General features: G+C 33.2%; 1 pseudogene; it reads left to right on the forward strand.

Moving 5' to 3' along the window:
- The first annotated feature begins 3,822 nt into the window (after window positions 1-3,822).
- LOC110038243 lies at window positions 3,823-27,079 on the forward strand (annotated as a pseudogene).
- The last annotated feature ends 250 nt before the right edge of the window (window positions 27,080-27,329 follow it).

Below are 27,329 nucleotides of genomic sequence, written 5' to 3' on the forward strand. Positions count from 1 at the left end.
TGTGTGATATTTAAGGTTTAACTTACTTTATTAAAAATTAATAAAATAAAATATCCTAGAAAACCACTAGGACTTTACTACTATAGAAAATCTATGCCTTTTATGTTTTTCAAGAAGAGGAACCGTCCAAATATCAACATCAATACGATAGGATATTAATTTATACAATAGTTGCCCAATCTAGACAAAATACAACCCCTAAAATAACAAGAATGATTATCTGTGGATTCTCTGAAAGCTTAAACAATGTTGGGATAACTTCATAACAGAAGAGTAAAAACATTATCTTCTAAGTGAAATTAAAATAGAAGATAACCCATTGAGTTGAACAACATTTTATAGGAACTCATGCAGATAGAGGATAATAATAATTATGGGAACTCATGCAGATAGAGGATAATAATAAATCCGGTCCCTACTTTAAAAGCTTAGATGTCCTCCACTCACTCACTTTGTTGTAATAAGGACGTCTTTCTCATTAAGAACCTCCCTGAAACAAATAACAATTATTTGAAGAAAAAAAATTTTCAAGTTCTTCCTAATCTTTGTGTTGAAAGTGTTAAAAGTTTCTTAAGAATCCTAGAACTCATAATATTTTTTTTGTGTACCTTACATAGGGTAACATCATTAACACATATTCAAACAAGATTAGAATAGTCTGTTTTGATATAACATTATTTCATCAATTAAATTAAGAATGAGTCTTAGAGAAAAAAAAATGAGCAATTAGTAAATAGTTTGACTGTGAAGAATCATCCTTAACGGGACAATAAATTATCTAAATAATAAAGAGAACTAAGTGAAAAACATTCTTATAAAATACAACATGTGAAATATTATGAAAATTACCCATTCACCTGTAAGTTTATCAAAAGGAAAAAAGACATGATAAATATATTAAATTATTTAAGTGTGATATGCATGGTCATTATTACCATAAATATTATATTTGTAAAAAAATTAATCAACTTTGTGCAAATGAAGGATTAAAGCAAACCCTATTGAAATTCTTATTAATTAGCTCTAAATCAAATATTGAAAAATATACTTCCACTTCTAATCTTCCAAAATCAAAATCTCAATCTTATTGCAATTATTTTAAAGGCAAACTATTGTTGATCTATAATTCAAATGTCAGTGTTATTTATCCTTAGTGATGAACAAGTAGGATTAAGTAATCCAAATTTTATCTATTATTTTTTTACTTTAAAACTCTAGATAAAATCCTTGATCAATTCCATGAAAGAAAAACAAAATCACCCATTGATGGCTTCTCCATATACAGCATGAAGTATATAATCGTATGACTGAAAAATAATCTCATCAATCTCATCTCAACCCATTTTATTTTATCTCAAAACTAAAATTATTCATCTTAAAGAAATAAAATTTGCGTGAAAAGTATCTCAAAATGAAATGAATAGAAGGATCATTAATCTTGAGTAAAATAGAGATAATTTTAGTAAAAAATTCTTACCACTAGATAATCTCTGAGAAATGAAAATTTCTTTCAAGGTAATGAACTACTAAATTCTCTCTAGAAAGTGATAATGCAAAAAAGAGTTATAGTGATTCAATTAATTATTAATGAAGTGTACATAGTTCTTAATGTTACTATTCTTGTTGATATTGGGGGGCATATATAAACTGTATTCAAGGAGTGATTCAATCTAAATATTTTGAAAAAAACACTCACAGAGACTTTTACCTCTGCTAGTGATAATTATATGAAAATTGATAACTATGGAAATCTGAGAGGATTCTTTTCGTATAAGCCTCTCTCAAAAGGGATATCTTAGGATACATTTTCTGTATTTTATGCCCTTCATAATTTATGTTTTCTATTTTTTGTTCAAAATTATTTCCTTTCCTAATTTAGATGAGACATGTTTGGTATGTTTTTAAATAAGAGAAGGATTGACTTCTCTTTATATATGTACATTGTTTGTGAATAATGAATAGAGCAATTTTTGCTCCCAATTCAATTCTAGATAGTATCAGAGACATAATTCTGCTCTATCACCTAGAACTTTTCCCAACACAGACACCTTTCCCACTCTCGGCTCTCTTTGTGCCAGAGCCGCCGCTCCTTGATAGTGTAGAAACCATTGTACCGTGGCTAAAACTTCTCGGTGCATGCTCTTCTCCTGGTGGAACTTCTTCCAGACGTATGCAACAACAAGTGGCCTGGGAATTTTGGATCAAGTGCAGATGACTTTCTTCTCTTGTAAATCATTCTCTTTGGTGGAAATCACTTCCTCTCTCCAACAAGAATTGTATCATCTGCCATCATTATCCTTGGTTCTCTATCATTTTTCTAGAACACTTCCACGTATTTACTCCAAGCATGCAGGAAAAACGGGATTCACGGAACAACAACAAGTGCAATAAGCCAAATAAGTAGCAGTAATGAGAGGTAGACAATAGCGGCAAGCAACAACTCTCTCCACTGCAGTTAACTGCCAACAACCAACCTGAAATTTTTTTGTTGCTGGCTCCTCTGACAGAATCTTGCCACTAGCAGCAGCAACTCTGGACTTTCTCTGCCACAAGCTTGCCTCCACCGGTTTCTCCTTTCAATAGGTGCTTCGTCAATGTTTTCTTGTTTTTCTTATTGCAATAGCCTCATGTGGAGATTTTTCCTGCAGCCATCAATGCATTTTCCAAAACTCCCTACAAACCCTCCTCAATTCTCCTTTGCTGTAAGAACTCTCTCTTTAGCCAAAATTCTCTCTGCTGCAACCCTCCTCCATCAAAAACTATTCCTACTAGAAGTAAAATTTCTTCATGTAGGTCCTTTTTTTAGCTCTTCTCTGCAGTAAAAATTATCCCCATTGTAAGCCATATAGAATTCTCCTTGCAATAGAAAACATCCTTGTTGTAGGCCCTCCTTCGGAATTCTCCCTACAATTAGTCTTTTTGCTGCAGGCTCTTTCTAGGTTCTTCCCTGCAGATATTTGTTATTTTACCTTACGGGCCACACCAACACCCTACAACATTTTCTGCAGGTTTCTACTTCCCTGTTGGCTTCTCTATTGCATTACATGTAGCCTTTCCATTCCTACAACAACCTTTCACATACTTGTAGAAATTGTAGTGAAAGACAATCGCAGTAAATTTGAAGTTGCCCTAAATATTCTTGGAGTTGATAACCAAGTATGGAATGAAGATTTCAAGTTCTACTGTAAAGCTTAACCTTGAATTAGAGACCAAGGATTCTGTTCAGACGACTCATGAATTCTCCAACTTTCTCACAAATCATAAATTCAATAACCATAATTACCTCCAATGGTCCCAATCCGTGTTCATGTACTTTTGTGGTAAAGGGAAAGATGAACATCTTACGGGAGAAGGCACAATTCCTTAGGCCACCAATCCTAACCCCAACACATGGAAGAATCAAGATCATATGATTATGACTTGAATCAAATACATCGTAACTCTACCCTCAGTGCTACTTTTCCTCAATAAATCATAAGTAGGTGATTGTATTGCCAGGCATTATAGTATATTTCACAATTAATCAACTATATATTTTTGCAAAGCCAGCGTTTTTAACTTTCCACTAATGTGGATGGAACTCTTAATTAGGCTATATAGTCAAAAGGAATAGCTCTTGGTTCTTAATTGTCAAAAGGAATAGCTCAGGATTTCCACTTATGTGCCTCTGTAGTCAGAAGGATCGAGAATTATGGAACTTTATCTATGACTCAATTGAGATATTATCTGAAAAGAGTGTCAGGTGAAAACTTTTTATGGAAATTTATCTCGTCAAAAAATGAGTGAAAGTTAAAAGAAGGCATGCTTCTTGATTTTTATTTCATGCAGGCTAAGCTCCAGGAGTTTCTTAGAAGGAAAGATCTGGACAAGCACCTTGATGCCGATGAAGCAATAGCTCTTGGTTCTTCATTGCTTGCTGCTAATTTGAGTGATGGAATAAAGTTAAATCGCAAGCTGGGAATGATTGATGGTTCATCTTATGGATTCATGGTTGAATTAACTGGTGTTGATCTTGTGAAAGATGAGAGCACACACTTTTTACTTGTGCCAAGGATGAAGAAAATGCCAATCAAGGTGAGGCTACTCTCATTAGACCATTCATAAATATTTTAGTTGGAAAATAACATTTCTCCATCATGGACTTCTTGACGTGCAGCTGTTCAGGTCTGTCAAAGATAGTTAAGATTTTGATGTCTCACTCAATTATGATGGTGCTTATGAATTACCACCTGGTGTATCTTCTGCCAAATTTGCGGAGTTTTCAGTTTCTGGACTTGCAGAGGCCACAGAAAGGTGCGCTAAAATTTTAGTGTAATTTTATGTTGTTTGCTTTGATGTGTTATCTCAATGGTCATGTTATCAATGTTTGATTTTAAAGAAGCGCTATACCTTGTTTTCTTTCAGGTACTCAACTCGTAACCTTTCCTCTCCCATCAAAGCCACTATGCATTTTTCTCTCAGTAGGAGCGGGTTGATTTCTTTTGACCGAGCAAAAGCGGTTATTGAGCTATCTGAATGGGTAGATGCTCCTAAGATTTTTAAAACTTCAAAAACTAATGCCACAAATTCTCTGAATGCTATTGAAAATCTGAATTTATCTGCCGAAGGAAGCCCTATGGACTTCAAAGACAGCAAAAAGGAAAGTATGGATATTGATAATGAACCTAACTCTGGGATCAATGCGGAAGTGAAAGACAATGTGGCTGTTGAAACTGAGAAGGTCTTGAAGAGAAGAACATTTAAGGTTCCGCTGAAGGTGCAATAAATATTCTTTTAAATACCTTTGCATTAATTTAGTCTCATCAGCTTCTGATATAGAAAGTTGACTATTATGATTACATGTTCCTTGAGAAAAGGACTTTTAGTCTTCATTCACTAATTTGTTGTATTCATTTCCTTTAGATAGTGGAGAAGCAGATTGCCCTTGGTATTCTTTCTAAGGAGATGTTTTTTGAAGTCAAAACTAGGTTGGATGACCTTGTTAAAAAGAATTTGGAAAGACGAAGAACAGCAGAACTCAAGAATAGTCTTGAGGAATATATTTATTCTATAAGAGAGAAGGTTAACCATCACTGGACCCTAAAATTGTGATTTTTTTATTTAAATATTTCTTTCGATTGAGACCTGTCTTTCTTATATGTTGAGTTTTTTTTAGCATGAACCTTTAGTTTCAAGCAATTTTTTCAATTTTTATATTCATCTTTAATCTGTTATTTTAATATCATTTCTCCATATGTGAAATGTTTTTGTAGTTGTATATTGTAAGAAAACTAAAATATTGCTTTGTTTGGTAGCAGCATGAGCTTGGATTTTTTTCTCCTAAAAATGCATTCATTAAATTCAAATAATTCTATATATTAAACTGTTTTGCAGCTTGATGACAATGAGGAGATTAAAAAAATTTCTAGCGAGGATGAGTTAGGCTTATTTGAAGAGAAACTCAGTGAGGTGCTTTTCAACACTACCTAAGAATCAAATAAATCTTCAAAGCCATCTATTTCCTAACCTTGTCACTTTGTATTTCTAGGCTCAAGATTGGTTGTACACGGATGGGGAGGATGCTTCAGCTAATGAATTTAAAAAGCGGTTAGACTCTCTGAAAGCTATTGGGGATCCAATATTTTTCAGGTAGGTAGCATTTTCTTTGAAGCGTTGTCTAGTTTTAGTATTACTTAAAAATTATATGTTGCATCGACTCATCTTCATAGATTGAGCGAGTTAACCGCCCGTCCGACTGCTTATGAAAGTGCTCACAATTATCTTGTTGATATACAAAAGGTATGTCATTTTATCCTTAAATTAACGCTATTATTGATTGTTTTGATTTAAGTTTTGCTTGATTTTACTGCCACCTAGATATATAGATTGTTGGGCCTGTACACACACACACACACTCAGACACACATGCTTGCCCTCCCGTCCGCCCACCCGCTCATAGTATTATGATCTAGCTTAGGGGCTTGGAATTACCATGGCTAGAATAGATGGTGAGATGGTGAATTCAATTTCAATTACTTTCACTATATATTATAATTAATTGTTCAATGCACCGAACAAACCACTAAGTAATATAATTTAGATTAAAACTAAAAGGATTCTAAGTATAATTACTTTCCTTTAATTTGGTTACACATTTTATAAACAACTTTTCTTTTATTTTTCATATTTTAACCCAAAAGTTAAACTTGGAATTTGTAAGTTTACTCTGGTGATTATTTATCCCTAAAATAAAAATATTATTACATCATGCATTCTTGTGAAGTGTAATAAATTCGTATAGAATTGTTTAATAGTTTTTTTTTTTAAAGACGATTATTCAAAAAGGTCAAAATTTTTTGCTATACTATGTGATGTGATATGATATGATATATATATATATATATATATGTGTGTGTGTGTCTGTGTGTGTGTGTCTGTGTGTGTGTGTGTGTGTGTGTGTGTGCGCGCGCGCGAGCACGCAAGCCTTGGTATGTTGGTGGCGGGGTCGTTGTAAGTCCCCTCAGGTCAGGGGTTCATCTTCCCATATCGTGGGATTCTCGAATAGTGGCACATGGCGCGGACTTCTCATCATAGGGCCTAGCGCGTGGGAAATCGGTATTTGGGCCTCTATCAAATATCTATTTCCTTTAACACACACACACAGAGATATATATATATATATATATATATAGATTTATTGGGGTGTTAGTTGTATATTTGATCCAGGAACTTTGAGCAAATTATGGAGTGATATCTATAATGATCTAAAAATTAGATTTTGGTAAGCATATTATCCACATTATGAATCTTCTCATGTGGAATATAGATATATATTTTGGGGAAATCTGTAGATACTTTTATTGCTCCACAAATAAATGTTCCAAAAAGGTGGCAAGTGGAACCTTCTACCAAAATAAACAATACAACTCACTCCTAAGGTTCTAGTCCCAGACTACAATTCCACACAAAAAATTGCTCCAAAAATACAAGTATACCAAATCAGGCTCCAAAAGTTATAGAAAAGTAATAAAACTATAAAGTCATGATTTTTAGCTTTGCTTACACCAATTTAAATGAAATGCTCTAACCTGATGTATGACCTTTACAAGCATCTTATATATGGCCAATATAGCAAATTACCCAACATAGATCTTCTTACTTCCAAGGAGGAGAAACACACAACGTTATATCTTACTTGCCAGCACCATGCCTTACCAACCAATTTGCAAATGAGTTCCCTCCCTATGGGTGAAATTCAAATTCACCTTTTTGCCTCTAATCTTCTGCAAACTCCTTATGAGCAGAATAATTAGGTTAAATGGAGGAGTTTTCTGAAATTTAGAAAACAAATTAGTTCATCACAGTCAGATTCCATGTGTAGACATTGCCAAATGAGGGAGGAAGCAATATTAACATCCATCCAAACAACCCACAATTCAGCTTTCAGAGGAGAGTTAGCAGTAACAGGTGCAACAAAATAACATAACATTTCCCCTCATTATTTCAAAATACTCCTCTAGCACCAACCGCCTTTGTTACCCAGCTCTCATCAGTATTGACTTTCAGCCAAGGGGCAACAGTTTTCCTCCACCTCACCATCTGTACTTTCCTTGGAATTAGAGTGGACTTGTTACACATAACTTGTTCATTACAGAAGCTCAAACCAAAAAAGTAAGACAATTTGTATTCCTCTTATTTAAAAAATCTAAAAATGCAAGCTAAGGCATTGACAACCACCCCCATCACCCAAAGCTCCTCTCACTGATGCTTAGCTGAGTTTCTTACCATCCCAAGGAACCAACACACAATATAAGATAGTAAATTCATCAGCTGTATAGATTTTTTCTTCCAGTAATTAAGACAACTAGTCATATTACCACCACCTAGGTGAGTATCTGGTATCCCGATTGACATACCTAATCTTGCCTAGACGGCAAGGGAAAATGGACATCTAAAAAATAGATGATCTCCACTTTCCTACAACTTGCAAAGAATGCATGAGAAGGGAATTTCAACCCCTTTAGTTTAGAATATCATCCAATGGAAAAAGCTGAGGGTATAGCCTCCATACAAAAATGACATAGAGGGAGATTAAAATTTCCCCATATAACCTTTCCCCAAGTGTTCCTCCTCCACTCATGTAGATGTGAATAAATAGCTTTAGATGTAGAGTAGTAGGAAGAAAGTGTAGTCATCAAACAATCATTTTTGGACACATTTATTGGGATTTTTCAAATGGTCAAAGCACACCCCTCCCCAATTGTATCTTTAAGTAATGGAAGATTCCGATCATTTTGAACCCACATAGCAACCATTTTATTGTCCCCCAACTCCTCTTTAAAGCTAGAGGATAGGTCTTCCAAAATCCATTTATCATGCCAAAGGGAGATTTGTCCACTTCCCAAATCCCAATAGATGAACTCAGCTTTATCTCTAGCCTTAAGTAACACTTTCCAACTTTTTGAATCCCCACACAATAGGAATTATGAGTAGGATGTTTCTTTCTACAGTATTTTTGATGCATAAATTCAGACCACAGAGAGTTTCTAGTGCGAAACTTAAGCCAAAGTTTTATTGCATTGACCTCAACATAATGCTGAAACTCCTTAAATCCTGAACTAACAGTTGTAATTGGCTTGCATACTTTCTTCCAACTCGCCCAATCTTTATTATGTTTGTCTCCAACCCACAAAAATCTATTAAAGCGTGGCTCTAAAGGTTGTTGTGTACTTGATTTCATTTTCATAACTTGTAAATAAAATAAACTATATAATTTAAGACGTTGTTAAGAAGAGTGATTCTTCCCCCAAAGGATAAGAAAGAATATTTCCAATCTATAATGCGTGATATGATAGCCTCCACCACACCATCAAATTGAGTTTGCTTGAATCTCCCTTTGAGCAAGTTCACCCCTAGATATTTCAAAAGGAGTTCTGTAAGAGCAATACTGGCGTACTCTCTAATCCAGCTTCTCAAGGCATTGTTTACATTCTTACTCATTATAAGATGACATTTAGCCTTGTTAAAGGCCATACCTAAAGTATTTTGAAAGATTTGCAACAATTTAATAATTCCTTTCACGGAGGCCTTCCCTGCGTTTGTGAAAAATATAACATCATCTGCATATGTCAGATGACTTAAAACCATCCTTGCCTTATGATGATATTGGAAAGTGGGGTGATAAAACTGAACGTTATTAAACATACGAGAGAAATAGTCAAAAGCAAATTATGAAAATAGTAGGTGATAGGGGTCACCTTGTTTATTTCCTCTAGAAGATGGGAAATAACCATATGTAGTGTCGTTGATCAGCAAACAATAATGATTGTAACTCAACCATCTTTATATAAGGGAGCAAAGCTGTGTATTGAAATCTCTTCCCCTCAGCTTTGCTATGATGAAATCCCAATTGATAGTATCATAAGCATTTTTAAGGTCAAGTTTCAAAATTAGATTGCCACTCCTGCACTTCCTATCTAATTCATGTACGAGTTTCTGTATGAGTTCTTTAGCCAGAAGTATGCTTTTTGTAATATTAGTGGTTGGAGCTAAGCCACCAATAATTACTGATGATTTTTCAGATAATAAAGGTATGGCATATGGGTCTGAAGTGATCCAAATTTGTTCTATTGTCGTTTTCGGGAAGTAGAATTATAGTGGATGTTAAAAAGTAGCTACACCGGTTTTCACCCATAATGAAGCATTGAATTGCCTCGATAACTTCCATTTTCACAATGTTCCAACACTTTTTATAGAAATTAGCCTTAAACTCATCTGAACCAGCAGCCTTATTCACACCTATGGAGGTTAAAGCCTTCTAAATTTCCACCTCAGTTGGCACATCAGCCAAATCTGTATTACTCAGTCGATCTCCTAGCAGCCCAATGGTAATAGGAGAGGTAATCTCTCCCCCCATAGAAATGTTTATTAACTATGTAAGTGTATCTTCTGAGCACTTCTTGCATTCATTATTGATATACACCAAAGGTTCCAAAATTGCAAAACACTATACTTTGTTGATCTTGATTAGAAGTAATACCCTATTATTTGAATTTGGATAAGCTATTAATCTAATATTCTAGAAAACATATTAATCATACATTATGTCCTTCCCTCTCTTAGAAGATCTAGGAAGAAGTTCCCTTTTGTCTCCATCAGATTAGTATTGAATCTCATGTTGAATTTTGTTGCTAGCTTCTAAATTCTCTAACTTCTGCATGTTATCATACCACAGTAATATATTTTTTTTAATCATGCATGTTGTCATACCCTAGGTTTGAAAGGTTATATACTTCGGGGTGTGCCAGAATTATATGAAAGTCTATGTTTTGTATTCAACATCCCTTGTCTTTAGTATTTCATATCCCTTTGTTTACTTAGTACTGGGTAAGGGATTGGTTATCCTAATACAAGTTTGTTATTTAGTTGAATTTGAATTGTTGTAAGTTTTAATTGTTTAGAATGACTCCAAAGAGAGGTCTTGTAGTTGTTTAACAATAGAAGTCCAGAGGGATACTATTCCATCTTCTAGTCGTTGTCGTTTTGATTCTGCTCAATCTACTGAGACTACTAAAGCACTAAATTTTAACATGACAACTCTTCTATTGGTGGTGACACAGAACATAACTCAGGTGTTATAAGTCAGCATTGCACCTCAAATTGTGCTTGCAGTTCAGGCTATCCAACAAATTGCACGACCAACACCATAAGCAGCTTAAGCTTTCTAGTTGCCATTGTCGAGGATCAACCTGATCAATCAATAGTGATGACTAATGGGAATACTATAGATCAATTGATTAACCAATTTCTAAAACACACCCACACCTTCAACAAGTCGACTTCATGTTAGCAAGAAGAGAATCTATGGTATAAAGTAGCTTGAAGTTCGCAAGGTGGACATTGTTACATTTCAACTGCGTGGAGATGATGATTGGTGTGAGTCATTTTTTCAACAATTTTGGACCAAATAATAATTTTTGGATGTATTTCGAGAAACAAATTCTGGAGCAATGCTTTCTATGTTGGCTCCAAAAGTAATGCTTTCTATGGTGGAGTGAGCCAAGCTCATAAATGATTTAAGCTGGAGGAAGGGATGAAGACTGTTGGAGAGTGCGAGACATATTTTGTCAGGATTGTTTAATTCATTTTCTCTATTAGTTAACATGATGATCTAAATATCTCACTACATTTTGGCTTGAGAGCAGATAACATAAAAAGTGATGGTGGACTGAGCTACTCATGCATAGGTAGAGAGAAATGTTTGTGAGAAAAGCTTCTTGGGAAGTAGAAGAGTTCAAATTCATAAGCAAATGGGAGTTCCCAAAAGAAGCAACATCAAAATCATGATACAAGGAAATAAAAAACAAATCCTTGTGTCACTGCGGGATATGACATTCGAGAACTTTCTACTTAATTGTCGGTAAATGTTTTACCATAAGCTCAAGGATTGTCCCCTTAAAGTATTTAGTCAGCCGCAATTGATAAATGCCTTGAAGAATAATTATAAGTGTCGACATAAGAATAAATGACAAATCTAATAAAGATCAACATAAGAAGCATCATGGGAAGTGTTAAAGAAGTAGAATTATTTTTCAGCTTTAGCAGCAACCGCAAAGAGTTATGGTGTCTCAATCTTATTAGTCGAGTCCTCCCGCATTGCAGTACCAGTAGCACTAGTAGTCTCCACTGATAGATTAAAACTTTTGAATGGTGCAATACCAACCTCAATGACTTCAATCTTTGGAGCAGCCCAAACAGGGCATTCCACCTTGTGAATTTGCTATGATGTAACAGTAAGGCCGTGAAGTTTGTTACAGGGTGACATATATTATCTTTATTTATAAGCAACTCTTACAAGTATTGTTCGACTCTGGGGCATCACATTCATTCATATTAAAAAATTGTGCATTTAGGGTCTGTTTGGGGCAGCTGCGCAGAAATTGCCATAGGAAACTGCTGTGCAGAAGATATTGTGGATAAGTTGGCTATCTGTTTGTTTTTTGTAATTTGAAAACAGTTGTGCTACAGCTATTTCTAGACAAATGATCATTATGCTCTTTTGTAGTAATGTTGTTTGTAACAAAACTATTCATATTAGTATATTCTATGCTTTAAAACTAAATATATAGTGCAAAACATTACAAACTAACGATAAACATCTCATTAAACAGTGGGTAGCATGATTATCAAAATTAAGAAAATAATTATTAAAACAACAATTAATAATGTGATAATATTATTTTTAAATTACAGACGATGTATGTCACGAGCTAAAATGTCCTTCAGGTGTACTCTCCATGGCAGATCATTCTTGGCAGCGAAATCTTCCAACCAATATGCTCACCGAAAATACTAATATGAACTGTCTCGCGTGGGTATGTGACTGACGTAAAGTGAGCATAAAATATTAAAGTTCACAATAATAGTGCAATTCTTTGGAGGTACCAAAATCCTCGAGCTCATCTTTCCTAAATTCTTAAAAATAGTATACTCTCGGACATAAAATTAGTAAAAATTGATAACATAAGTAATTAATTAATGGTTTATGCAGTTGCAAGGTCTCAAAGAGCTCAATATATAAACCAACCAATAAGTCGTTGCAATAAGACGTCAGAGCTTACAAAAAAAGATTCTTGGTTGTTTTTAACTCAAGTAATACCAAACTCATGTGTGTCACATATGCATATCATAAAAAAATATCACTCTCAGAAGAACTTCAAAAGCGGCAACATAAAAAAAAGAGGATCAATATAAGAAGCAAAAATATATCTTATCATACCAAATATATTTAACATTAGAATTTATTTTCATTATTAAAAACTTTTACCTAAATTTACCATAATATTCATAAACTTAAGTATAGTCATTTAAAGTTTAATCTTAATATGTCATGTCATGTTAAATTAATTGTCATGTCATGTTAATATGTCATGTCATGTTAAATTAATTTTAAAAATTTTATTACATAAGGACAAAAAAAATTTTGTTTACTTTCTTTTTGTTTTTTTAAAAGAAATTTTTATTCCCCCCAAACTTAAGTTCTTAAGCATTTTAAAAATATTTAATACAAAATTTATTTGGTGAAAGAAAATAGTAAATACATGAAAATAAAATATAACATGTAGAGGATTTTTGACTATGAAACTGGGCTCTGGTATACTGCAGGCACTAACTTTAAAAATACATACAGGCTTTAAAACATTAAATGAGACATACTATATTCTATAGAATTTGCTGAGATTTAAAGACAGAAAGAAATACTGAAAATTTTAAAAATGCAGAAAAAGTAAAAATTTACTGTTACTATTACAATTTTAAGTCCACTACACAAAAATAAAAGTTTTTACTATAGTTTTAAATGTCAACCAAATAAAATCCATACAACATACAAACAAATAAACAATAAATAAATAAACTAACTCCAGAAAATATAAATCTTCATCACCTTCTTCATCATTATCATCTTCTTCTTCCTCTTCTTCTTCATCATGAATAGGAGCATATGGAGTAAAACTAGGACAAGTAGGAAATTCTACATTGTATTCAACCCTGAGATACCTCACCATAACATCCTCTAAAGCCATATTATGTTGAAATTTCCTCTGCTGATACTCATCATTATAAGCGTTTCTTGCTCCAATCTCTCCAATCTGATTCTGAATATTTATTATATCCAATTGTTGAATCATGAGTTGGTCCATAATGTTTTTTAATGATGCAGGGTGAGAAGTAGATGCCCCTGTAGCTGATGTAGAGGGTCTATCGCTTCTTCCACCCTTAGATTCAACAAATGATTCAACTCTCTGAATCATATGCTTCCCAATAAGATTTTTTGGTTGTTATCTTTCTTCATTTTTATGGGATTCTACTCTTGATTGTTCACAATGAGTGAAAATCAGGGCAGGGTAACCCAATTCTCTAGCTGTAGAGCTCTTAACTATGCTCCATGCATGATAAACTATAAGAGTTCCAACATCTATTGCTTTCATGTTTTGAATGCAATAGTTCAATACAACTTACCTCTCATGACAATGTGCTCGTCATTAGTTAACATGGAAGCAGAGAAGTGGTGCAATACTTTTGACTGACTAGTTAACATGGAAGTGGAGAAGTTAACTATCTTATTATTTTTAATCCTCCGTTCTCCTTTTCCATCAGTCAGGAAGGCAATCACTACATCCAGTGATGAATCAGTTATCACGAATGCAACATATTCATCAAAAAATACATTCCTTAGCCCATAAAAAACATTGATCATTTATGCAGTAAATTCAACTTGCTTACCTCTCACGAGAATGTGCTCGTCATTAGTGAATCTCAAGTTGACATAAAACTCGCGAATCATTGACACAATTACTGCTGCAGTGAAGTCACAAAATTGTTCCCAATTTCTGGCAAGAATTAACCTCTTGACCTCGTCACTCGGGTTAGCAAATGCCCGTTCCTGGACCAATCTTCTCGGTTTGAGTGTTATAACTGTGTTGGGCCTTCAAATTAATAAATTACCATGCATCAAAATCATCTGATCTTCCTCTCTTCACTCGTGGAGCCATTTGAAATTCTACCAAAATCTAAATAAATTTCAAATAAATTACAAAATCGAAAATCTAACTCCCCAAGTAAGATTATTTGGTAAGAAACTTTTCACCATGAGTTTTCTTCAAGCTTTTTCATAAAAAATCCCAATTTTTTTATTTCCATAATGTAGAAAATCTCCATGGTAAAAATAAAAAATTTCTAAGTTAAAGTGAAGCTCTTACCAAGAGAACATGAAATCTATGATTTTAAGCCTCCTAAATCTTCTCTATCGCCCCCAGTGTGAAGCTGTCGATCAAGGTTTAGAGGTAGGAGATGACCCAAGCAGTAAAAATGGAATTTACTGTGTGATTTTGCGGTTTTTTAGGCAATTTGGCATTTTTCAGAAATTTGGTGCATCATGCCCCAACTCTCTGTAATTTGGCGCATGATGCGCCACATCATGCACTAATACCTTAATTTTTTCAGATTTCATTTTTTGTGAAAATCAGCTCTGTACCGCTTTACGTGTACTTCTAATTAACTCAAATGAACCCTTGTAAGACCAATTAAACATTACTCTTACATTATTCTTTCACAAACAACACAAAGCTTACTTTTATATATAAAATCTGCGCTATTACATTCTAACATTTATCAAGCCAACAAACATCTAATTCTTATAATGGCTCCACGATGTGAAGAGATTTTGATGAATTTTGATGAACAATTTATTGTTGAACAATTTAGGTAGTAATTTCAATGCAATAAAGAAGTGTCATATCTTAGAAAAATCTTAGAAAAAGGAAAAAAGGATTTAACAATGATGACGAAAAACTTACACTCCCATTCTCTCTGGCCTCCTAATTTGCATTTTCATTCGTAATATACTGATAGAGTTCATCCATATTATCTTGTAGGGGTAAAATTTGCATAATGACAGATAAACACATCTTCAATCATAAGCATCTCGTTTATTCTTGAATGAGTGAATTACACAAACCTACCTCACACATAGACAATTCCTTGGTTGATCCCATGTAGATTTGTATAAAACTTTTTCACCACAGGGACACCTACAACGACGATATTGTAATAAAGCACTTCTCAACGTCTCTGTGCAAAAATCTCTTCAACTCGAGTATTTGGTGTATTGAATCCTCGATTCACAAACCCCATTTCTTTGATTAACCCCTTCTTCACTAGAACACCATCATAGAACTTCTGCGCATCGAAACTGACAAACTTTCTCTAATTGAAAATCCCAATTCTAGCAGAATTTTTAGAGTGGGACGCCATTAGAATTTAAATCTAATCACTCCTCTCTCGTTTTCCCCCATAAAATTGACTTTGGAATCAAATTTTGAGAGTTTTTAAGAAAAGAACCCGCCAAAAAGCATCAAAAACTGCCTTTTAAAATATTTTAAGTCATTTTCATCACCACGGCGCATCATGCCCCAATTTTGGCGCATCATGCGCTAGTTCCAAAATTTTGCATTTTCGATTTCGATAAAAAATTCTCAATTCTTTCATAAATTAGGTAAATAAAGATGTTTTTTAAATTATTTTCTCAAATACACGGACTCTATGAAAACAAAAATATAAATATATATAAAATATTCCAAGCAAAAACTCAAAAAGAAAAATTAACAACGATGAGTATGGGTTGCCATAAATTCATATTTTTCCGAGGCATAATTTCTCCTGCAACCATAAATTGCGAAAAACCCAAGCATAATTCCTCTTGCAATCATAAATTGATATTTTTCCTAGTTTAATACAAGATTAGTCTTTTCATATAATTCAAGTACTTTCTTTAAATGATTTAGACATATTTCAAATGAAGTTTCAAACACAGAAAAATTGTCCATAAAGACCTCAATCCCTTTTTTCAATTAAATCATTGAAAATTGAAATCATACATCTTTGAAATGTTGCAGGCCCAGTACATAATCCAAAGGGCATTTACCGAAAAACAAACGTTCCATAAGGACTAGTAAATGTTGTTTTCTTCTGATCTTCTGGAGCTATAGATATTTGATGATAACTGGTATATTCATCTAGAGAATAAAAATATCTGTGCTCAGCCAGCCTATGCAGCATTTGGTCCAAAAAGGGTAAAGGAAAATGATCCTTCTTGGTGGTAGAATTTAATTTTTTATAGTCTATGCAGAATCGCCATTCAGTGACTTATCTTATTGATATTAATTGATTATTCTCATTTGTCAGTATAGTCACTCCTTATTTCTTTGGAACACAGTGAATTGGACATACCTAAGCATTGTCTGAAATGTGATATATTATTCCAGCATCTAACCATTTTAAAACTGCTTTCTTAACAACTTCTATCATCATTGTATTTAATCTCCTTTGAGGATCAACTCTTGGTTCATATTTATCTTCCAATAAAATTCTATGCTTACAAATTGAAGGACTGATTCATTTAATATCAACATTTAATATCAACTATATCAACTAATTTTCATTAAAATGCTTTTTTATATCTTCTTAAAGTTTGCAACAACTGTTGTTCTTGTTCATCAGTTAATTCTAAGGATACTATAACAGGTAATGTAGGTAAATCTTCTAAGAATGCATACTTTAAATGTGTAGGAAGTGTTTTCAATTCAAGTTCAGGAGGTTTTTCGATAGATGAAATTAAATTCTTATTACTTTCTGTAGAATCTAACATTTCAAAATTTTCCTAAACATAATCCAAATCTTCCTCACTCACTTCTGTAGATTCATCTTGAATTTTATCTTCATTTTGATATTCCATATATTCCTTTTCAAATTCTCTTTCATATGTATTTTTAAAATATTCATGACTTAGATATTCATTGATATCCATTCTGAAGCATTAAATCTCTTGCTCTTCTGTAGGGTATCTCATTGATTTTGCAATATTAGTGTAACCTCTTGATCACTAACTCTCATAGTTAGTTCTCATTTCTGTACATCTATCAAAGCTCTTCCAGTGGTCAGAAATGTTCTTCCTTAAATGATAGAAATTTCTTTATTTTCTTCCATATCTAATACAATAAAGTCCATAAGAATACTAAATTTATTAACTTTTACCAAAACATCTTTTATAACTCTTTTAGGATAGGTAATGTAACGATTAGTTAACTGAAGAGTTACAGTCGTAGGTTAAATATCTCCTAAGCCCAACCTTCTAAATATTGAAAATGGCATAAGATTAATCCTGACTCCTAAATTGAATAAAGATTTTCCAAAAAATCATTGGCCAATAGCATAAGGAATTATAAAATTTCCAGGATCTTTGAGTTTTTCATGATGATTTTTCTGAATTATAGTGCCACACTATTCACTGAGTGCAAAAGTCTCATTATATACAAATTTCATTTTCTTATTAAATATTCCCTTCACGAACTTCACATAGCTTTGCATTTGTTTCAATGTTTCAACAAATGAAATGTTTATCGTTAATTTTCTCAATATCTCTAAAAATATTGAAAATTAGTTAACTTTATTTTTCTGCTTCAATCTTTGAGGAAATGGAGATTGTGGTTTTCTACAGTAATTTTCATTTGTTTAATAGGGACTTTCTGACTCAAAATGAAAATCTTCACTAAATTTTTCATTTTCCACCTCATCTTTTTCAACAACTTCCACTTTCTTTTAAACTCTATTTTCTAATTCTTTTCCACTTCTAAGTTGAATAGCCTTAAATTGTTTTTTGTTCTGATATTTAAGATTTACTTCAATATTATTAGGCAATGTTCCTGGAGGTCTGTTGCTAAGTGCGGTAACAATAGTAACAATACATCCCAATTGATTAATTGATTTTCCATGTTTCTAATTGCAGCTCCTTGACTTTGTAATTGACTCCCTATTTGCAATATCAATTCTCCCTTTAACAACTTCTTCTTCTTACTCTATAAATTGTTAAATCCTGCAGGATAACAAGGTTTATAAGTTTGATTTCCTTGATTGTTGGAGTTTCCCAATTGGTTCGTAATGTTGTTTCCCGATTGTGGATTTGCAACATTATAATTTATATTATTCAAACTAAAATTTGGATGATTTTTCCAACCGAGATTATAATAATTGACATAAGAATTATTAGAACAATTATTTATTGCATTTAAGGTCTCATAAGAAGATTACAATTCTATCATTTGTCCTAATGAATATATTCGTGATAGGGTTGGTGTAGCTCCTGTGACAGACAAATTTAGAGAAAGTCGTCTTAGATGGTTTGGTCACATTAAACGTCAACCATCTGATGATCTGATTTGAGAGTAGATGTTTATGAGAGTAGATGTTTTAAATTTGACTTGTGTTAAGAAAGGCAGAGGTATACCTAGGAAGACTGGGCTTGTTGTATTAAAAATGATCTTAATTTACTAGAACTAAATGAAAATATGACACTAAATAGGACGCAGTGGAGAAAAAGGATTCATGTAGCCGACCCCACAAAGTGGGATTAAGGCTTTGTTATTGTTGTTGTTGTTGTCCCAATGAATTTTCTTCGAGCACATGTGGTGTCTGAGAATAATTCATTTCATATTAATCTATCTTCCTCTTTTTGGATTTACTTTTTCAGAGAGTCATTGAAAATTATTAGTAGTTATCTTTTCAATTAAAGAATATGCTTCATCGAATGGTTTTGACATTAATCATCCACCAGCAACAGCGTCAATTATCGATCTAAGAGGTCCTACTAACCAATTATAAATCTATTATAAAAAATTTGAATTATTAACAAATCTGGCAACGGATGATGTGGACACCTTCTAAGGAGATCTTTAAATCTTTTTCAGGTTTCATAAATTGATTCTCCTTCAAACTGACAAAAAGATGTAATATCATTTCTAAGCTTAGCTATTTTTTAAGGTGAAAAATATTTAGATAAAAATTTTTATGATAAATCTCCCCAAATTCTGATAGATTCTGGTGTTAACGAGTTTAACCACATTTTAGCTTGATCCTTTAGTGAAAAAAAAAATTTAAGTCTAACGAAATCATTTGACAATCTATCATAATTAAATATAGCACATAATTCTAGAAAATTAGTAAGGTGTGAATTAGAATCATCAGTTGGTGTTCCCCCAACTGATTGTTTTGAACCATTTGGATAATAGTAGTTTTAAGCTCAAATGAATTGACAGCTACAGCAGGGTTCTGTATACTTAAATGAATCTTATTTGCTGTAAGATTAGCATAATCTCCTAAAGGTCTCTGATGATGCTTATTTTCATTTCCAGCATTATTCAAATTGCAAGCCATTTTGCTATTATGATCTATCTCTTTTTGTTGTTTTTTTAATTTTTCTAATTGTTCTTTCTAACTCAGAATCGTAAGGTGTTAAATTTTTAGATCTTACACTACGCATATACAGGAATGTAGCACATAATACTAAAAAACTAGCAAGGTGTAAATTAGGATCTTCAGTTCGTGTTCCCCAAAACTGATTATGTTGAACCATTTGGAAAATAACAGGTTTAAGCTCAAATGAATTGGTAGCTACAACAAGGTTTTGTATACTAAAATAATCTCATCTGCTGTAGGATTAACACAATCTCTTAAATGTCTCTGATGATGTTAATTTTTATTTCCAGCATTATTCAAATTGCAAGTCATTGTGCTAATATGGTCTATCTCTTTTTGTTGTTTTCAAATTTTTCTAATTGTTCTTTCTAACTCAAAATCGTAAGGAATTAAATTTTTGGATCTTACACTACGCATAAGCAGGTACAAAAAATAATTTAAAAATAAGCAAACACACTTAAGTAAGAAAATATTCAAAATAAACTACAAACACCCTTTTTTTAGATTTTAAAATAAGAATACTATAAAATATAAAATAACTTACTACTACTTTCCGTTACTTCCCCGGCAACGGCGCAAAAAACTTGATGCAGGTGGATTTAGTGTGTTAGTTTTGCAAATATTTTTCAATATTACAAAATAAACATGGCAGATACAATAACAAATATGCAAATTAATCCAAACAAAATAACTTTAGTTGAAATAATTTATCTTTTAAAAATATTTAAACTATCAAATTCCCTTTAAAAATAACGCAGGTATATGTATCGCTCAAGTAATAAAAGGCTCTAATGGAGTCCTAGATATTGATCCTACAGGGAAGTTGAAAATGCCTGTAAATATGCCTGTAAATAAGTTCCTCCTGTAAATAAGTTCCTAAAATTATAATTTAAAGTACTATTTTAAAATTACAAAAAAAAAGTGCGAAGTTTGAATATTAAGTGCAAGGTGTGCTAAATAAAATGCAGTTGAAAGACAAAGTTAACTAAACTAAATGCTAAACCTTCAAAAGTAAAATTACAAAAATTAAAACTACGATGTTGTGACAAAAAGTTCAAATTTAAGAAAGCATCCTTCCCCTTTACAATGGGTATATGGTTTGTGAAGAAATTAAAATCATTTGAAAAAATATATATATAAATTGTTTTGTGTCAAATAAGAGGAATTCTATTCTTTACCCTCTTCCAAGTGCATAAAGAACTTTAACTAATCCAGAGTTTGATCCTTAATTCCGTGATTAGGCTGGGAGGACACTAACTGAAACTCCAGAGCTTCCAGCACTCCCTCCCCTACAATGCCACAGAAGTTTCCAATCAACTCAACCAAATTGGAGATTTTAATCTGTCAACATAAAATTTTCAATTTTGTATCCAACATAGTATATTTACCTATTTATTTGCACCCAATTCCATGGATAAAATAGTCTCCCATGAAATCAAATGTGATTCTCCCAATATTATAAACAGAAATTACAGTCATTTCGGAATATTTGTTTCTCAACCCATTTTAACATTTTGATTGATCAGATCGAAAAGTAGATGAACATCAGAGTTCCAATTATCACAAATTATTGACATTTAAAACCATATAAAAATAAAATTAATTCTTCACAAAACCATATCTCAAAGTCGGGAGAAGGATAAAGAATGCTATTTAGAATTCATGAAAAGGATACGACAAAATACGGATTTCATTAATAAAAATAAGTTTACGAAACAAAAGAAATAAATTGCATAACTTATCTTACAATCCTTCCCAAGAAAACTCTTAGAAGTTCTCTCAAAGCCTTTTTAACTTTACAAACACTCTCAATTCTCTCTTAGAAGTGTAATGAAGAAGAAATCTCTCACATTCCTTCTCCTCTTACAATCTTTAAAGAAAACCTCCAAGCCCTTGACTATCTATCTCTCTCACTTTCTAACTCTCTTTCACACCAGACACCTCTACTCGCCCCCCTCTTCAAGCCCTAAACTTTCCTCTCTTTCATTGAAGGTTATCTCCCTCTAAAAAGAATTCAAAATTTCACCCCAAAATTCTGTCCAAAAGTCAACTCTTTTGAATTCAAATGACATGTCCATTGATCTAAGAGACACATCCTTTCATAAAAGAACATTCCAAAGTGTCTGGATGATGCATTGAATTACTCCAAGCGGTATTTAAAACAAGTGTCCCTTTATAAATTCGCACAAAATTTGTCTCAATTCACTTAATACGCAAAAAGTCATTCCTGGCACATATGACGCAAAATCTGGTGCATCATGTGCCATCTCTCTGTCAAATGATGCATCTGACCCTAATTTGGCGCATCATGCTCCAGTTTGCTTAAGACCGCGCTGTTCTGAGCTTTGGCGCATCTGGTGCTGATCCTGACCATCTGGCGCCAATCTGGCACATGATGCGCCAAAATTTGAAACTTTGCTGTTTTGGCTCTAAATTTCACCCTTTTTTTAATTTTGCTCCAAATGCTTAAAATTGATATACCTCCTACAAAATATGAAAAAATCTTTCTTTAAAGTGCAATATCACAAAAAATAAGCATAAAATATATACTTAAAACAACATATTATTTTAGTGCATCAATAGACAGAGACAACACATACGCATTTCCAACCTCAACCGAAACATACACATTCCTAAACTGAAATGCAAAAATCCAAAAATCATTCAAAAACAACACCATTTGGTTGGGAATACTGAGATGGACAAAGCCAAACCAAAACCCCAAAAACCACCGGAAATGAGGAATTCAACTATCCAAAAATCCAAAATTCATTTCCAACACATGCTTTTCCAATCTCATCACATACCCACAACCAGATATATGAAATTTCAAATAGAATTGAATCAAAATAAAAAAAATCCAACCTCAACCTCAATCCACCAACGCATACGAATTTCAAAAACTAAAAAGCCACAACATAGTAGAGATATGGAGTATCGCAAGATAGGTAGAGCCAAACCAAAACCCCAGAGTTTACCGCATGACTAGAAACCACCGCACAGAGGGCGATGATGATCTAGACAAAGCCGCAGAGTAGAGAGAGGAGGCATCTTATCATAGCAAGAGAGAGAGAGAGAGAGAAGAATTTGGAAAACTCACCGCAGCGAGTCTAGAGAAGCGAAAGAGAAGGATTAGGGCAAGCGCCATGAGAGAGAGGGAGATACCACTAGATCGCAGAAGAGAGGCCTACACCACGGAATTGCGAGAGAGGGGTTAGGGAAAAAGCTACTATAGATAAAGGGAGGCAACTGTGGGTTTTGCGAGGGAAACATTGATAAAAAGAGCAAAACAAATGCGGGTCGTGGGGTGATACCCGTGACTGTGTTTCATTATTAATTTTTCCAAACCGCCAAAACTCTGCAACAATCAATTGCCCCCAAATGCATTTTTAAAACACACCGAAGCTAAAAAATTGTGCCAATCGAGATCTTAGTGCAACATTTATTTTATTATAGTCACACTAGTAATAATTATGTCTTCTGGTTCATCTTTGATTGTCTATCAATGTGTTCATGATTATGACATTGTCATAAATGACATGCATATATTTGCCATACTTATAGTATTTACATTAGCTAAGTTTGATTTAATTTTGGGCATGGACTGTCTTTCTAAATATCATAGATTTATAGAATGTCGTAACAGAAGAATAAACATTTGTATACCTGGCTCCATCCCTTTGAGTTTCAAGGGTAGTAGAATAGCTCCAATTTGTTTAATATTGACAAATAGAAGCTTGCAAGTTGATATCCCACAGTTGTGCTAGTTTTCTAGCTCAGTTCATGGATTACAACAAATTTAGTGTTAGTTTAGATAATGTCTGATGGTTCAAGAATTTGCTAATGTATTTTGTCAAGATTTTCCATCCTTTCCATAAGTCATGAGATCAAGTTCATCATAGCATTACTACCAGAGGCCACTCCAATTTTTAAGGCACTGAATCTATTGAACACATTTGAACTTCAAGAGCTCAAGATTTGGTTACAGGATTTGCTTTATAAAGGATTCATCTAACTCAGCATTTCGCTTTGAGGAGCACCAATTTATTCTTGAAGAAGAAATACTAAGTATGCGGTTATAGATTGACTACAAAAAGTTGAATAAAGTGATCGTGAAAAATAAGTATCAACTACCATATAAATATGATCTTTTTTACCAACTACATGGTTGTTTGGTGTCTCCAAGATTGACCTCAGATCTGGCTATCACTAGTTGAGGATCATGAATGAAGATGTTTTGAAGACTGCTAAGATGTTTTGAAGACTGCTTTTCTTTTTGATCTCGATATCGACATTATAATTTTCTGGTGATGTCATTTAGCTTGTCTGACGCCCCTATTGGGTTATGAATTTGATGAATAGAGCCTTCGACCTATATTGCTTCAATTCGTCATTGCTTCTTGAATGATATTTTGGTTTACTCTAATAATGAAGAGTGTGCTCAACATCTTTGAGCAACACTGAATACCTTTCGAGAGAATAAGTTTTATGCTAAATTTTCTTGAAGGGTATTCAGAGCTACTTAGATGATGGTATATTTTTTAACAGTGGCATTTCTAGGGCATATTTTTTTTGGTGCTGAAATTTTTGTGGATCCTATAAAGATTAAGGCTATAATAGATTGGCCAAGGTTGTGTACTATCACAAAAATTTGTAATTTCCTTAGGTTAGCTAGTTATTATCAAAGATTTTTTGAAAGTGTCTCTAATATTGTTGTACCTTTATTATGGTTAACTCAGAAGGCTATTAAATTTAAATGTTCTGAGGCTTGCGAGCAAAAATTTCAAAAGCTGATAGACTATTTTGTGACAACCTTGATTCTTACCATTCCTTCTGGCACATATGGATTTTAGATCTATATTGATGCTTCACACTACGTTTGAGATGTATTCTAATGCAACATTATAGAGTTGCATCTTATACTTCTTGACAACTTAAGGTGCACAAGAGGAATTATTCTACTCACGACGAGTTAACAGCGGTTGTCTTTGCATTGAAGATTTGGAGATACTATATTTATGTTGTTCGCTATGAGGTCTTCACCTATTAGAAGAGTTTGAAGTATATTTTTACTTAGGAGCTAAATCTGAGGCAAAATAATGGTTTGAGTTGATGAAAGACTATGATGCCAAAACGAGAGATGACGCGTGCTTATACCAAATGGATAATGCTCTTCACGGAGTCACAAGCTCTGGATTAGTGACCATGAACATGTAATGGTTGACTAACATTCCATAAGCCAAATTTGCAACAAAGATTTGTTGGACATAGTGATTAGTGGCAATCTCGCTAACATGAATGTCACACCACAACCATGTCACTTGCGCAAGAAACCTTGTGAGCACATGGGAAGGAGAGTTCAAGCATGAAATTAATGAGTGATCCACAAGCAACGAGCTTATGAGTTCACCCAAAATGCGAGATGATGCATGAATAAGATGGCAAGTGAGTCATCGCTTGCATAACTGTGTACGACCAATAAACAAAGAGGTTGCTAGGGTGTTGCTAGGGCAAGGAGATTGCAAGACAAAAGTTAAATTTGCAACAAAAATTTATTGGACGTAGTCATTAGTGGCAATCTCGCTAACATGAATGTTACACCACAACCATGTTACTTTCGCAAGAAACCTTGTGAGCACACAAGATTGGAGAGCACATGGGAAGGTGAGTTCAAGCATGAAAGTAATGAGTGATCCACAAGAAACGAGCTTATGAGTTCACCCGAAATGCGAGATGATGCATGAATAAGATGGCAAGTGAGTGATCGCTTGCATAACAGTGTACGACCAAAAAACAAAGAGGTTGCTAGGATGTTGCTAGGGCAAGGAGATTGCAAGCCATATGATAAATAAATTTTATTCTGTTGATTATCGAAAAAATGTACATACAATTTTCAAAAACAAATTTATGTAAATTAAGATTACTACTTTGAATACTACGTAGTAATGAATCTTGAATGATGATAAAGAAAGTTGACCTAAAATATACGGTTTATATGGTGATTAATTTTTTTGTGCTGGCTCAAAGTTGGTAAAGTTCCATGCAATTTGATTTTCTTCACATCTTTGCAAAATAGATGACATCATATTTACTAGCAATAGTTTACTTTATATTACAACCCATTTTTAGGGAACTAAATATTTGGTGGAAAGGGGAGAGCAAGAATATTGTGTTATTAAATTAATGGAGAAAACATGCAAAAGGAAATATATCTATCCAATATGGAGAAAAGAAGAAGAGAACTTTATTTACACTACTTGTAGCAACTAAGTACACAACTTGGAGAGACCCCACATATAGAGCCGTGTGTTAACTGGTTTAAATTGAAAAATCAAACAAAACTGAGCAGATTTTTTGATTGTTTAGTTATGAAATCACAGTTCGGCTTTTGGTTTTAGATTAAAAGTTTATTGGATTTTATTTATTGGTTCAATTTGATAAAGAAATTCGATTAAACTTAGTCATATTATAGTTAAACTAAATAGTTTAACAAATTGATTTAACAAATATGTCAACCAATCAATTTAAAGTTGTTGATTGCACACTTATTCATTAGACTTTAAAAAATGTCGAAGTAAACTTGAACTGAATAAATCAAACTATATTTTGGTCCAGTTTAGTTTGATTTTACATCTTATCTTATCTGGTCAATTTGGTTCTGTTTATTTTTTGTTTTGTTTTATTTGGTTTAGCAAATTTGCCATCGATCCAACCTTGAGAGAACATTTATTAGACTGCACAAAATTTCTTCCATCATATTCTAATTTCATCCAAATTTATAAAGAAAAATACCTTAAGGATAGGATAAAAATATCCATAGCCGTAGCACTTGTTAAGGATGTGATTAACCTCATTTTTATTAAATAAAAAAAATAAAGGTAAATATCTAAAATTTAGCCCAAATAGATATTTGCTAAGAGGACTAGAAAATTGTTCTGATTAGCTCTTTTACAGTCCTATTTAACTTATTTTGATCAGTTTATGAAAAATTGATAATTTCTGGTGGTAAACTAGCCATTTTGTGCTGCATTAATAGCACTTGAGAAAAAGTACTAATGTAATTTTGTATGCATTAAATTTCAATTTGAAAAGTTTTGTTTCTTTTTTAGGGTTTAGTCCCCTTATTTCTTTATTTTGGCGCTTTTATATGAAACATCACATTCTTTTCTTAGTCTATGAAGAGTGATTAATTTGAAAGATTGTGTTTGATTTCTTTCTTCTTGAACTTCTGCAGGTTGTTGATAATTGGGAGAAAAACAAACCATGGCTTCCAAAAAGTAGGGTTGATGAGGTTAGTACTTCAAGTGTTAAAATGTCACAAATTCATAGTTGTAATAATCATCTATATTTTTAAAAACACGTTACAACAACCCCCTTAGCTCCCCTTCTGCTTCAAAGATAATCCGTCCCTCATCCAAAACAGTTGTAGATCGCCTTGTGCATGCTCTCCATCCAAAAGAAACCAACTCATCCTATTAAGTGAATTATTCTAACCAATTTCATTTGTTCAAAATTACTCGTAGATTTTGAGTGATGCTAAC

This window comes from Phalaenopsis equestris, unplaced genomic scaffold (genome assembly GCF_001263595.1).
Source record: "Phalaenopsis equestris unplaced genomic scaffold, ASM126359v1 Scaffold232298, whole genome shotgun sequence".
Classification (NCBI taxonomy): Eukaryota; Viridiplantae; Streptophyta; class Magnoliopsida; order Asparagales; family Orchidaceae; genus Phalaenopsis; species Phalaenopsis equestris.